The sequence below is a fragment of the Elaeis guineensis genome, chromosome 8 (genome assembly GCF_000442705.2).
Source record: "Elaeis guineensis isolate ETL-2024a chromosome 8, EG11, whole genome shotgun sequence".
Lineage (NCBI taxonomy): Eukaryota > Viridiplantae > Streptophyta > Magnoliopsida > Arecales > Arecaceae > Elaeis > Elaeis guineensis.
In genome coordinates this window covers 128,342,846-128,353,545 of record NC_026000.2, presented here as the reverse complement: position 1 = coordinate 128,353,545, position 10,700 = coordinate 128,342,846, and the positions used below count along the sequence as shown (strand labels likewise).

Sequence of the window (10,700 nt, the reverse complement as noted above, 5' to 3'; positions counted from 1 at the left end):
AATGATGAGAGTTTGTTGCTTTATAATCAAGAAATGATATTTAATAACCTGGAAGATCATAATACATCATAATGTTAGTATTAAATAGAACCGATCTATTATAAATATATACTTTTGAAGTTTAAAAGTATTTAAACAATAAATAGATCAATAAAATTTCAAAATAAATTTAAAAAATAATATATATATATAAAAGAATATCTCAAGCATGTATCGGAATGGGGGCGCAATGTGGGGTGTCCCGTTCCAAGTGAAAATCTGGATGCCCCCATCCCACAGGATTTAAGAAAATCCGGATGCCCCCATCCCACAGGATTTAAAATCTTAATTGTCCGAACTTGCAACTATGCAACTTATGCACTTAAAGCCATGCAAGCATATCACTCATATGAATTGCCATTAATACGATGAAAAAGAAAATTTGACCAATGATAATCTATTCATGATCAAAAACAAGCATGACACTTCAAGGCTCCAATTACACGATAAAGGGTACAATATTTGATATTTATACTATGATAAAAGGCACAAGTTAGGGCCTTTGAGTTGTGATAAAAAAACCTTTATTAAATGGTCGCTATTTATTATGTAACTATTTATGGAAATCTCTCTCTCTTTCCTTATTACAATGTAGATCTCTCTCTCTCATATAAGCACACACAATTCCTGCCCTACATGAGGTCTTAACAAAATCATATTTCTCCTTTTTCACCTTGTCATGCCCTCGATCCAAAATTTTGAGCCAAGGATGCAACAATTGCCGCATACTTATGGAGCACTTCCCACAAAAGCATGCAAGGTATTCGATCATAATATCATAAATAGTGGAATAGATTGAAATAACTAAAATTTTAAAATTTAATAATTATCAAATCCAAACTCATAAATAATATTCGAGTTACTACATCAATTATAGTTCAAATACTAATTTAATAATTAACCTACGAAAATGTTTTAATGGCAATACTAAATCTAAAGCATGTGGATAAAATCAAATCTCATTTTTATCCTCACTTCACTACTTCCATAACTAAAACTCCGAATTTGCAAGGAATTTGCAAGAAAAGAAGAGTACAGGCAATAAGCTCAACAACCTAGTAAGCAATGATGATCCAACAAAATTTCTTATAACAAGTATAAAGGCAAAGTCAATAAACATTTAAATAAGACATTTAAATAAGACAGATAAGAATATCCATTATTCTTCAAATACTCAATTTATCTCCATAAATACAATTTAAAATATTATATCCATATTCATCTTCATATCCATAAGAGCAATTAAAAAATACCAAAATTCAACTCAACCACCTTTATATGACCATACTTATAACCCATTGTCGAGCCAAAATAATAAGCTCTAAAAGAATGAAAGTACCAATATATAATCATTACTGATAGGATATCAATGTGCCAACATATAATCCCCTTAGCAAAATATTAATATGCCAATATATAACCCCCACTGGTAGAGTGCTAGTAACATTATCAGGCTATGAGTCCAAATCTAAAACGTATCAAGACTCTTCATACAAAATAATGTCATATTCAGATCAAAATAGGTATATTCTATAAGATCAATAAACGACATGTCTGATTATCAATAAAAACCATGTATAGCACTCCAAAACAAAAATATTACTTATAAATTATAGATTTTATTTTTTCTTCAAAAATATAAATCCATGGAATGCATAAATCACATATAAAATTGACTCATAATTATTTAATATCAAGAACTTATATTAATTACTTAAAATATCTAAAAAAAGTAGATCATTACTTATCTTGTGCGAACAACCAACAAATGAATCCAACTAATGCTAAAGTCTCCTTTAGAATGTAATATATTCAAAATTTTATTTCTATCAAAGTTAAGTCATAATTAATGTTAAAATAAAATCCTAAGTCTCAACATCCCCAAACAAGATTGAGTCCAATAAATAGAGAATACTGCCATGAAATTTAGGGCAATGGTGGATACACATAAGTGAAAGGTAGAGGAAAGACAAGCAAACTAGGTTGCGATGTTTGACAACTTGGGTCAGATGACTCAGATCATAGAATAATGATCCAACCAATGTAAAATAAAGATTTATCATAAAGTCTAGCGATGCTTGACGAGTGCCGAGATGGGGCCAAAATGCTGTGCAACCATCAAAATAGTTTAGGATGAGGATCAACTAAGGTCACGAGGATAGGACACTCTACGGTCCGACTAAACCGAGAAAGGGGGGGAAGAGAGAGAGATTAGAGAATCTTCTTTTTTTAAGACAAAATAGATGTAGGACTCCTGGTGTCGTCTCCATAGGAAGAAAAAGAGGAGAAAGGATGGGCAATGTCAATAGTCAGAGGATCGCTAGCAAGCGATGATGACCAATCGATAGGGCGACTAGCTGGTGAGAAAAAAAATAGAGAAAATAGCCAAAAATTGGAGGATGAAACTTAGCTTCAATCCAGGCTCTAGCCTACACATCAACAACCATGGTTCCACCATATGGTCACAAGAAGATCTAAGTAGCTCGGCTAAAGGTCCAACAAAATGAGGCGGGTTGCAAGTAACCGAAAAAAGGAAGGATGAGAAAACAGGATGGATGGTAGACTTGAATTGGGTATTTTTCTTGGTCAACTTCCGACAATTCCTTAACAAAACCCAACTAGTGAAGGCTAAATCGAGAAGGAAAAAGATAAGAGAATAAGAATAGATGGGTTTAGAAGCTTCTCACTTTGTCTCCAATGAGAATGGCCCAATGACGGCAAGCTCAAAAACTAGAAACAACAACAAATTTGAGAGAGAAGAGAGAAAGAGAAGAGAAAAGAAGAGAGAAGAGTAAGGGGAGAGAGAGAGAGAGAGAAAGTGGATGTAGCCTTGAGGGGATGGTATGATGAGGATTTCATTGCTAATGAACTCCTTGGTCTTGTCGAAGTTTGAGAGGGAGATGGAGTGCATCTCCATCTTAAACAAGGGATTCTTCCACAAATCGAATAAGGAGTGGGCCATTTGGGCCTCGCTCCGATAACAAGCTGGGACCAAGCTAGCTCTTATTAATCAAGGCAGAGAGTCTAGTTATCCTCCATTTCCTCTCGATCCAGGGTTCTCTACTACTAACATATATTTTGTACCTAATCTCCAGGGTTCTCATCCATTCCTTTTCTATGCTTCTTGATTTTCTTTTTCCTTTGTTTCCCTTTATACCAAATACACATTGCACATTACATTTCCTGTACATAAAATCAAAGAAGACATAAAACAAAGAGAAGAACAAGTTGAACAAAAGAGAGAATTTTAAACCATCTAAAAGTCGCATTGCCCTCGACTTATAGTCCTTGCCAAGGTTTCAAAAAGGTGGCTACAACATGAGAGCAGTTGAGGTACCACATGATGCCTATGTAACATGGAGCCACTTATATAATTTCCTCGATACTTCATACTTATAAAATATTTATAAATAAATAATTTCATAAAAATAAATCAGCAAAAAAAAAATATAACAAAAATTCTTGGCATATATGATGTGGTCTATCAACATAAGCAACCCACCACATATGCACTACATAGACTACTTTCAAACAGTTTTTTTCATCATGTTTGAACAAAAGATTTGAATACCCTCTTTTGCAAGCATGTAAACAATATTTGAAAAGATGTCCAGTCATAGATAGGCAGCATGAAAGTTATATCAAAGAAGAGGTTTGCTAAATTATGTTGACAAATTTGGCATCTCTTACTCTTCTATTTTCTTCCCCTTTCTTTCTCTTCTATTTTCTTCTATTCTACCAAAGAAATGCACTTCCACATTTTTAGGAATACATAATTGATTCCTACTTAAATAATCCCAAGTGTTCTAAGGAGAGAATGATTGGATTGGATTATAATCTCTATCTTTTATGAACGTGATATTCGGGTGCTCTTTCTTCCTCTTAGATTAAAAAACTAAATTTATTCTAAACCACTTTTTAAGGATAATAACATTGAAAAAAATTATGAGAGAGATCCCATTATTCTTTTCATAATTTCTTTTTAATATAATTCAAAATTTTATATTTGCTTTTTAGAATGTGCATTGCATTACTGCAATTGCTAGTAAATCTAGAAATAGAAAATATGCAATGATAGAATTGTATGACATTTGATATCATTATTCTTTGATTTAGGTAAAGTGATGCCCAAACAAATCTAGCACATTGTATAATGAGCTGTATCATACTATACAATCTTATTACATGCCCATGCCTACTGCAATCTATAATTCTAAGGCACATCTTTAGTTATATGCATATATATGCACATCTATAGTTGTAGTACCCCAGCCCCCACCCACCCAGAGTATAGCTCAAGGAAGAAAAAAAAAAGAATTGTATGAATCTTAAAGCATAAAAAAAATTGAGAAAAAAAGAAGCCTCCCGATGGGAGTCTCTTCTCCCTGAATCTACTGGACAAAGTCCAACTTTGTACTGAATTTTAGCACCCTATCTTTGGTTCCATACTGAAAAAGCCCAAATTAAACGGAAGTTCACTGGGATTATAAGCTTTACACTGGATAGTTTTCATCAGAATTCATGGCAAATCCCTCATCAGAGCCAAGGTAAGCCTTGAATATTCTTTTCTTTGCTCTCCTCCCTTTGCATAAGCTTTGAATCACTATCACCAGCTTCGATTTTGCTAGAAAATCGATCAAAAGATAAACCTCCATTTTGTTATCTAATTTTCGGTCTCATTTCTCTTTTTTTGGAACTTCCTTACCGTCGGCATGTCACCAAAGTTCTTGCCCCAACCCTTATGTCGGTTTGTGCCTGTTATCAAAGCTCGATCGTCAAAGATTAAAGGATTTATCAGCATAAGGGCGAAGCCCTATTTTATTATTTTTTTTTCTTTTTTCTTTGTTTGATTTCCTCATTGATAGACCTTTGTTATCACTGGTTGCACCTCACGATCGTCAGTTGCTAGTCCTCTAAGCCGGCAACCACCATCAGGCTATAAGCCCTCCTCTATTTCAAGAATAGGAGGGGAGGAAATCCCCTATTTCACCAAGAGGCCAAGGGAAAAGAAAAGAAGAAAAAGAAGAAAGAAGAAAGAAGGAAAAAAAAGGAAAAAAAGAAAAAGAAAGGAAAAGAAAAGAAAGAAAAAAAAGGGACTTTCTCCCTCTTCTCTCTTTTTATCTAGTTGTTCTCTCCACCTTCTCTCTGTACTCTCTCTAGTTTATCTCTCTAAAAATTCTCTCTCTCTAATGTCTCTTTTCACGGATCTCTCTCTAGAATTGATCTAGTAAAGAGTTTACTATCAATGATTTTGATCCGATCCTAATGAAAAGATCCTAACCCATGCTCACTGACCAATGTGTGCCTGCACGGATCCTGACCAAACTAGATACTAATAGATTTGATTATCCATGATTTTTATTAAACCATATGTATACTAGTTCAATTATGATTTGATGAAATCATCTTACTCAGACTGATCGATATGTCAGACAGTGTTGTCTAATCAGTCATGTTGCATCTTGTTAACTTATCTCTTCTTCGACATTCTCTCACCACTTGATTTATGAACTCAATAAAAGATTTTCATCATGTTGCTTTGAATATGAGTTAACTTGATAGACTGACTTTAAACCACCTTATCAATTAGACAACCTTTACCTACCATCCAAGTTTTTATTGAACATCACAAAATCTGATCTTTATTGATCTCTATCGAGTCCTTGTATGTTAGCTAACTCTAATTAGATGAAATTGCTTGATTGAATTGACTCTTGATTGTCAAATGGCATATTGACCTCTACCTTCGTTCTTGTTGAATATTATTGATTTAATCACTCTCAATCTTTGTTGAACTACATTTCTCCTAGTCTAATCTTAATCGATGAAGGATGACTAGACCAACCTATATTGCTAGATGTAACTACTATCAACCTATCTTTCTATGAGTATTCATACTATTTTTAATATGGACTCGAGTGTAATCATCTTGACAAGAAGATATCTACAGTAGGATATTATGATAATCTATTGGAATATGCATGAGGTAAGTTATGCCTCATTTTTCTTAGATAATTGATAAATTATAAGATTGTTATATCAACAACTTTTGAATCATACTATTTATAATATATGAATTTGATGAATAATATTTTATTATTGAAAATATTTTATTTTAAAATATTATGATGAAGTATGATTGAAAGTGTTGATCTTGTTACGTATTATACTTGATTGATTTTGATACTACATAATTATGTGTATTCTTATCGAATTAAAATATGAAATATAATTGATGAAAAGAATTTTGAATCGAGAATAACATGAACTCTCAGTGTGAATATGTGGAAAATCTAATAAATGAAGGCGAATACATGATAATTGATTACTCCTGAGAATTCATGTCGCAAGCAGATTTACGACAAGTTGCCAGCAGATTCTCAGATCTTAAGGACTTGCAGCAAGATGACACACGTAGCTTACAGCAAAATGATATTAATGTTATGACCCTACCACATGGATAATATGATCATAGCTGAGAATTTGATATTCTGGAAAGAAATTGAATTCATGAACGAAACTCGACTTTTGAAATGGGATCGAATTTGTATGAATAATATTTTGATAATGCTACATAACAAAAATTAATTTCAAACTGATGAATTCTATATGCTTACTTTTTATAAATAATTATTTATTTTATTGCATGATTTAATCTAGTTGAAGAAATTATTACTTGTTAAGCTGTCTAACTCATTACCCCATATTTTACTGCTTTTACAGATCTTAAGAATTAAGATTATATGAAAATATATACGGGAGAGTGATTAGAAGCAGAACCTCGATACTTTTATTTTAGATTGAAAATTTTATTGAATTCGATGTAAGATCTCTTGAATATTGTTGAATTTATTGAGATATTAAAATTAGAATTTAGATTGTTAAATTTGTACTTAATTTATTGACTAATTATTTCATTATTTTTTTATGAAAGTATGATAAGATACTTTGCATATTTGTGGAGAATTTTTTCTATAAGTATGCGACAGTTGCCACGATTTCTAACTCGTGATCTCGGATCATGAGCATGATAATAGTACATCTAATCAACTTCCTATGAAGACTATGTGGACTACAATAATTTCTAGTAAGGTTATTTGAATCTTTATGAAGTGATAGAAATTTGCATTTCCCACATAAGAGGGCATGTTTGGTTGGGAGAAATAGGGCTCGGGAATGTGAATGAAAATGAAAGACTCCACTCCACCTATTTGGTTGGAAAGAATCACATTTCCATTCTAATTTCATGAGGGAATGGTAATGCCCAATCCCCCAAAACATAATCTAGGTTCTCCCCCCAATATTCAAATTAAGGATGAAAGTGGATTGAATAATATTCGTTTGGATCCATTTTTGCATCCGAATCTATCCGAATATGAATAAAAATTTAAGCATTTTATTAATATATATATCCATCATAGAAAAATGAATATAGATATGGATAGATATGGATAGATAGCTATCTCATCCGTATCCAAATATCAAATTCTTTTAGTAACTCTCTTTAATTTTATATAATACTCATAAAGCTTTAAGAAAAATATATAACCATATTAACATGCTATTAACTTGATTTACCATTCACTTAACAATATATTTGATTCTATAGTCATAAAATTTAATTTTTCAATTCATATTCACATTTATCTTCGTTCTCCCAATATCCAAATTATATCCATATCCACATAAAACAAATATGGATGTGAATTTTTGCATCGACAAATATTATCGATATTTGTATTAGTAAAACAAAACAAATATGGAGATTGATATATTGATATCCAATTCGTACCAATCTAGTTTCAGCCTTGATTCTGGTCTCATTCCCCCTCATTTAGTTTAAAAATAAATATTCCAAATATCCCTCTATTTAATTGATTTTTGAAAAAAAATACTTAAAACAATTTAATTTCCATTCTAACTCCAATTCCGACTCCTGTTGCGAACTAAACACACCCATAAATTCTCCTCTCATCAAAGTTCACTAAATGCTTCTAGGAAGTGTCAGATACTCAAATATTGATCCAAGGAATATGATTGTGTGGTTTTGATCGAAGGATCTTGCCACACATAGTTGATCAGGTGTCAGTGTCTAATCAAAAAATAATAATGTTTGTGGATCACTTGTATTCATGCAGAAATAATAATCTGCTGATTTTGATCAACAATCTATATGTGACATCTGTATGAATATCTATCATGCAGCCATCAGCACAATCAATGGATGGCTTGGTTTCAATTTTTTCTTTTTCCATTTTTAATTTATCTCCCTGCGTAGACAAATTACACAGCAAAGCTGCTAATGCTCGTTATCTCAACTGCCCGCTTTAAATGTCGGACTCGTCCACTTAAATATCAGATATCTAACATCTCGTATCTAAGATTATCCGTGTTTACAGAAATGTACAGTAAATCTATAAGAACAGATCAGTATATCAATAGCATCACTGAAGGAATTAAAAATGAGATGTAGACAATAATCTGGATCAGCAAATGGAATGCAGGACAGAAACAAGAAATAAAACCTGGGCTGATTTAATTTGCAGTTCAAAAAGATTAGTCCCTGAAGCAATACATGCGCACGAGGCATAGCATCATTACAACAGAAGAATTAAAACATCAGATATGCAATATCATGAACTTGGAGAAAATAAGAAGAGGATAAGAAAACCATAGCAAGAAATGCACAAGAGGCGTACATCTATGAGATAAAGTATCACATACGCACATTTCAATCTAATTGAAGCAGCACTAATAGCACATAACTATCAGGATGCTGCAAGAGCGATAAGGAAGCATCATTCATAGAAAACAAAATGATAAAATAACACATACCAAGAATAAAAATGGCATGCTGAAGTAAACACATTCAGGAGATTCGCCCCTCAAGGAAAAAAAATTATGTGCAACTCCTGAAAAGAGATTCGCCATACCATAACTAGAGCAGGACAATAAGGCATAAGAAAGCATCATGTGATAACGAAGCATCATTCATAGAAAACAAAATGATAAAATGACTCATACCAAGAATAAACAAGGCATGCTTAAGTAAATATATTCAGGAACACATTCAGCAATTGGCCCCTCAGTAAAAACAAAAAAAGAAAAGAAAAGAACGGGTACTCCTGAAATGGCATTCACCATACAATAATAAAAGCAGGACCATAAGGCTGGGCAAGGGATAATAACACAGGCGATCAGCACCCATTTTTTTCTAGAAAATGCATACAAAATACTGTACCACAATTCCAATGCTAATCAACCGATTCAGGATCTCCTACAGTTTGATTGTTCCTGAACAATTTCTGATGCTTCTTACAGATTATGACAACTAACAAACATAAGGCAATAATTCACCAGAATTAGAAACTTATCAAACAAGAACCAGTCACGCAATAAAGCAATATCACTTCAAATAAGGGGAATAGTAGTGAGAAATAACAGGTAGCATATATCCAGTTGTTGTGAGTTTCCATCATAGAATCAGATGAATACCATCCAATAGGCTGAAGCAACGTTGCCCGCTTAGCACCAACAATGAAGTCCAAGAACAAAGGAAGCAGCTTTGCTGGGTGAAGCTGAGTGACAACGAGAAAGAGCACGCCAGTACACACTCATGGCCCCATGCATGATTGCCGACCAGCGTGCTCTCTCTCGTTGTCAACCAAAGCCAGGCCAAAGCACAAACCCACCATCATCTGCCCACCCAAAGCCAAAACCAAAACCAAATCTATTATACAACCAGAAAGCAACAGCAAGACAAGCGAACAACCAAGAAGCGCTTCAAATCCAACAACATCACCCACTAAAACAAGAAAATATTAAATAGCCGCCTTAAATTCAGTAAAAATCGAAGATCTAGCATCAAAACAAGAAATCTCATCCTTGAGAAAGAGGGAAAAAAAGCGACTAAATAAAAGGAAAATCCGTTTAAAACGGACAAGGAAGGGTTCAAATCGGCATCAACAGAAACAACCGCTTAAAGAATCCATCATCCACGAAGATCTTGCAGGAAAAGCCGAAAACAGCACCCGTATCAACAAAAATTCGTTTGTTTAGTCCAAGAAACCCAACAAATTTCCAGAAACTTCACCGCCAGAAAGAACAAGATCCAAAACCTTGATATATCCCACTAGATCTCCAAATTACGAAATCTGAAACCCCACTCTCCGATCAAGAACAACCGAAAGATAGAAGACGAGTGAGATGGATACCGAGATCCAAGAGAGATCGAGAGAGAGCGCCGGCGAAGCTTCCAGAAGAAACAGGAGGAGACGAAGGGGAGAGACGGAGAAAGCCGCACCCATCCCTCGTCCGCTTTAAAGAAGGCCATGACAAGAACCGGTTAGTACTTTATTTAATATAATTAGTTTTTATTTAAAGATTTTTTTTGGGGTGGAGGAAAAAAATGCAAAAAGAAAAAAAAAAAAAAGGGAGCAACGGCTTGGGTCAAGGGATCTGGGAACGTGTCGCGTTCGCCGGACGGCCGTGGTCCTCCAGGGCGTACCGGGCCGAAACGTGTCCGGTTTAGGAAGGGCAGGGAGAGCGGTCGATCGGGTTGAGATAACGTGACGGGACGCTGTGCTCTCTGGTCATGTCATGAGCCGTATTTTTTTTGGATAAGACCGTATTAATTTTCAATCTTTCTCTTTGATGGGTTG

The 10,700-nt window shown here is 34.0% G+C and overlaps 1 protein-coding gene across 20 annotated transcripts in view; it reads right to left on the bottom strand.

The window, feature by feature from the left end:
• The window catches only part of LOC105049643 (uncharacterized), a 123,743-nt gene extending 113,341 nt beyond the window's left edge, over nt 1-10,402 (bottom strand). For 5 of the 20 annotated variants that reach the window (XR_012143321.1, XR_012143326.1, XR_012143322.1 and 2 more), the window contains exons 1-3: nt 10,254-10,402; nt 9,535-9,737; nt 8,875-8,951 (exon numbers count right to left, since the gene is read on the bottom strand). The gene's annotated coding sequence lies outside the window, so the exon portion shown is untranslated. Of the gene's footprint in view, nt 1-8,564; nt 8,603-8,874; nt 8,978-9,534; nt 9,738-10,157 lie in introns of all 20 variants that reach the window. The other 15 variants (XR_012143332.1, XR_012143325.1, XR_012143323.1 and 12 more) reach the window with 9 other exon arrangements.
• Between the last annotated feature and the right edge of the window lie 298 nt (nt 10,403-10,700).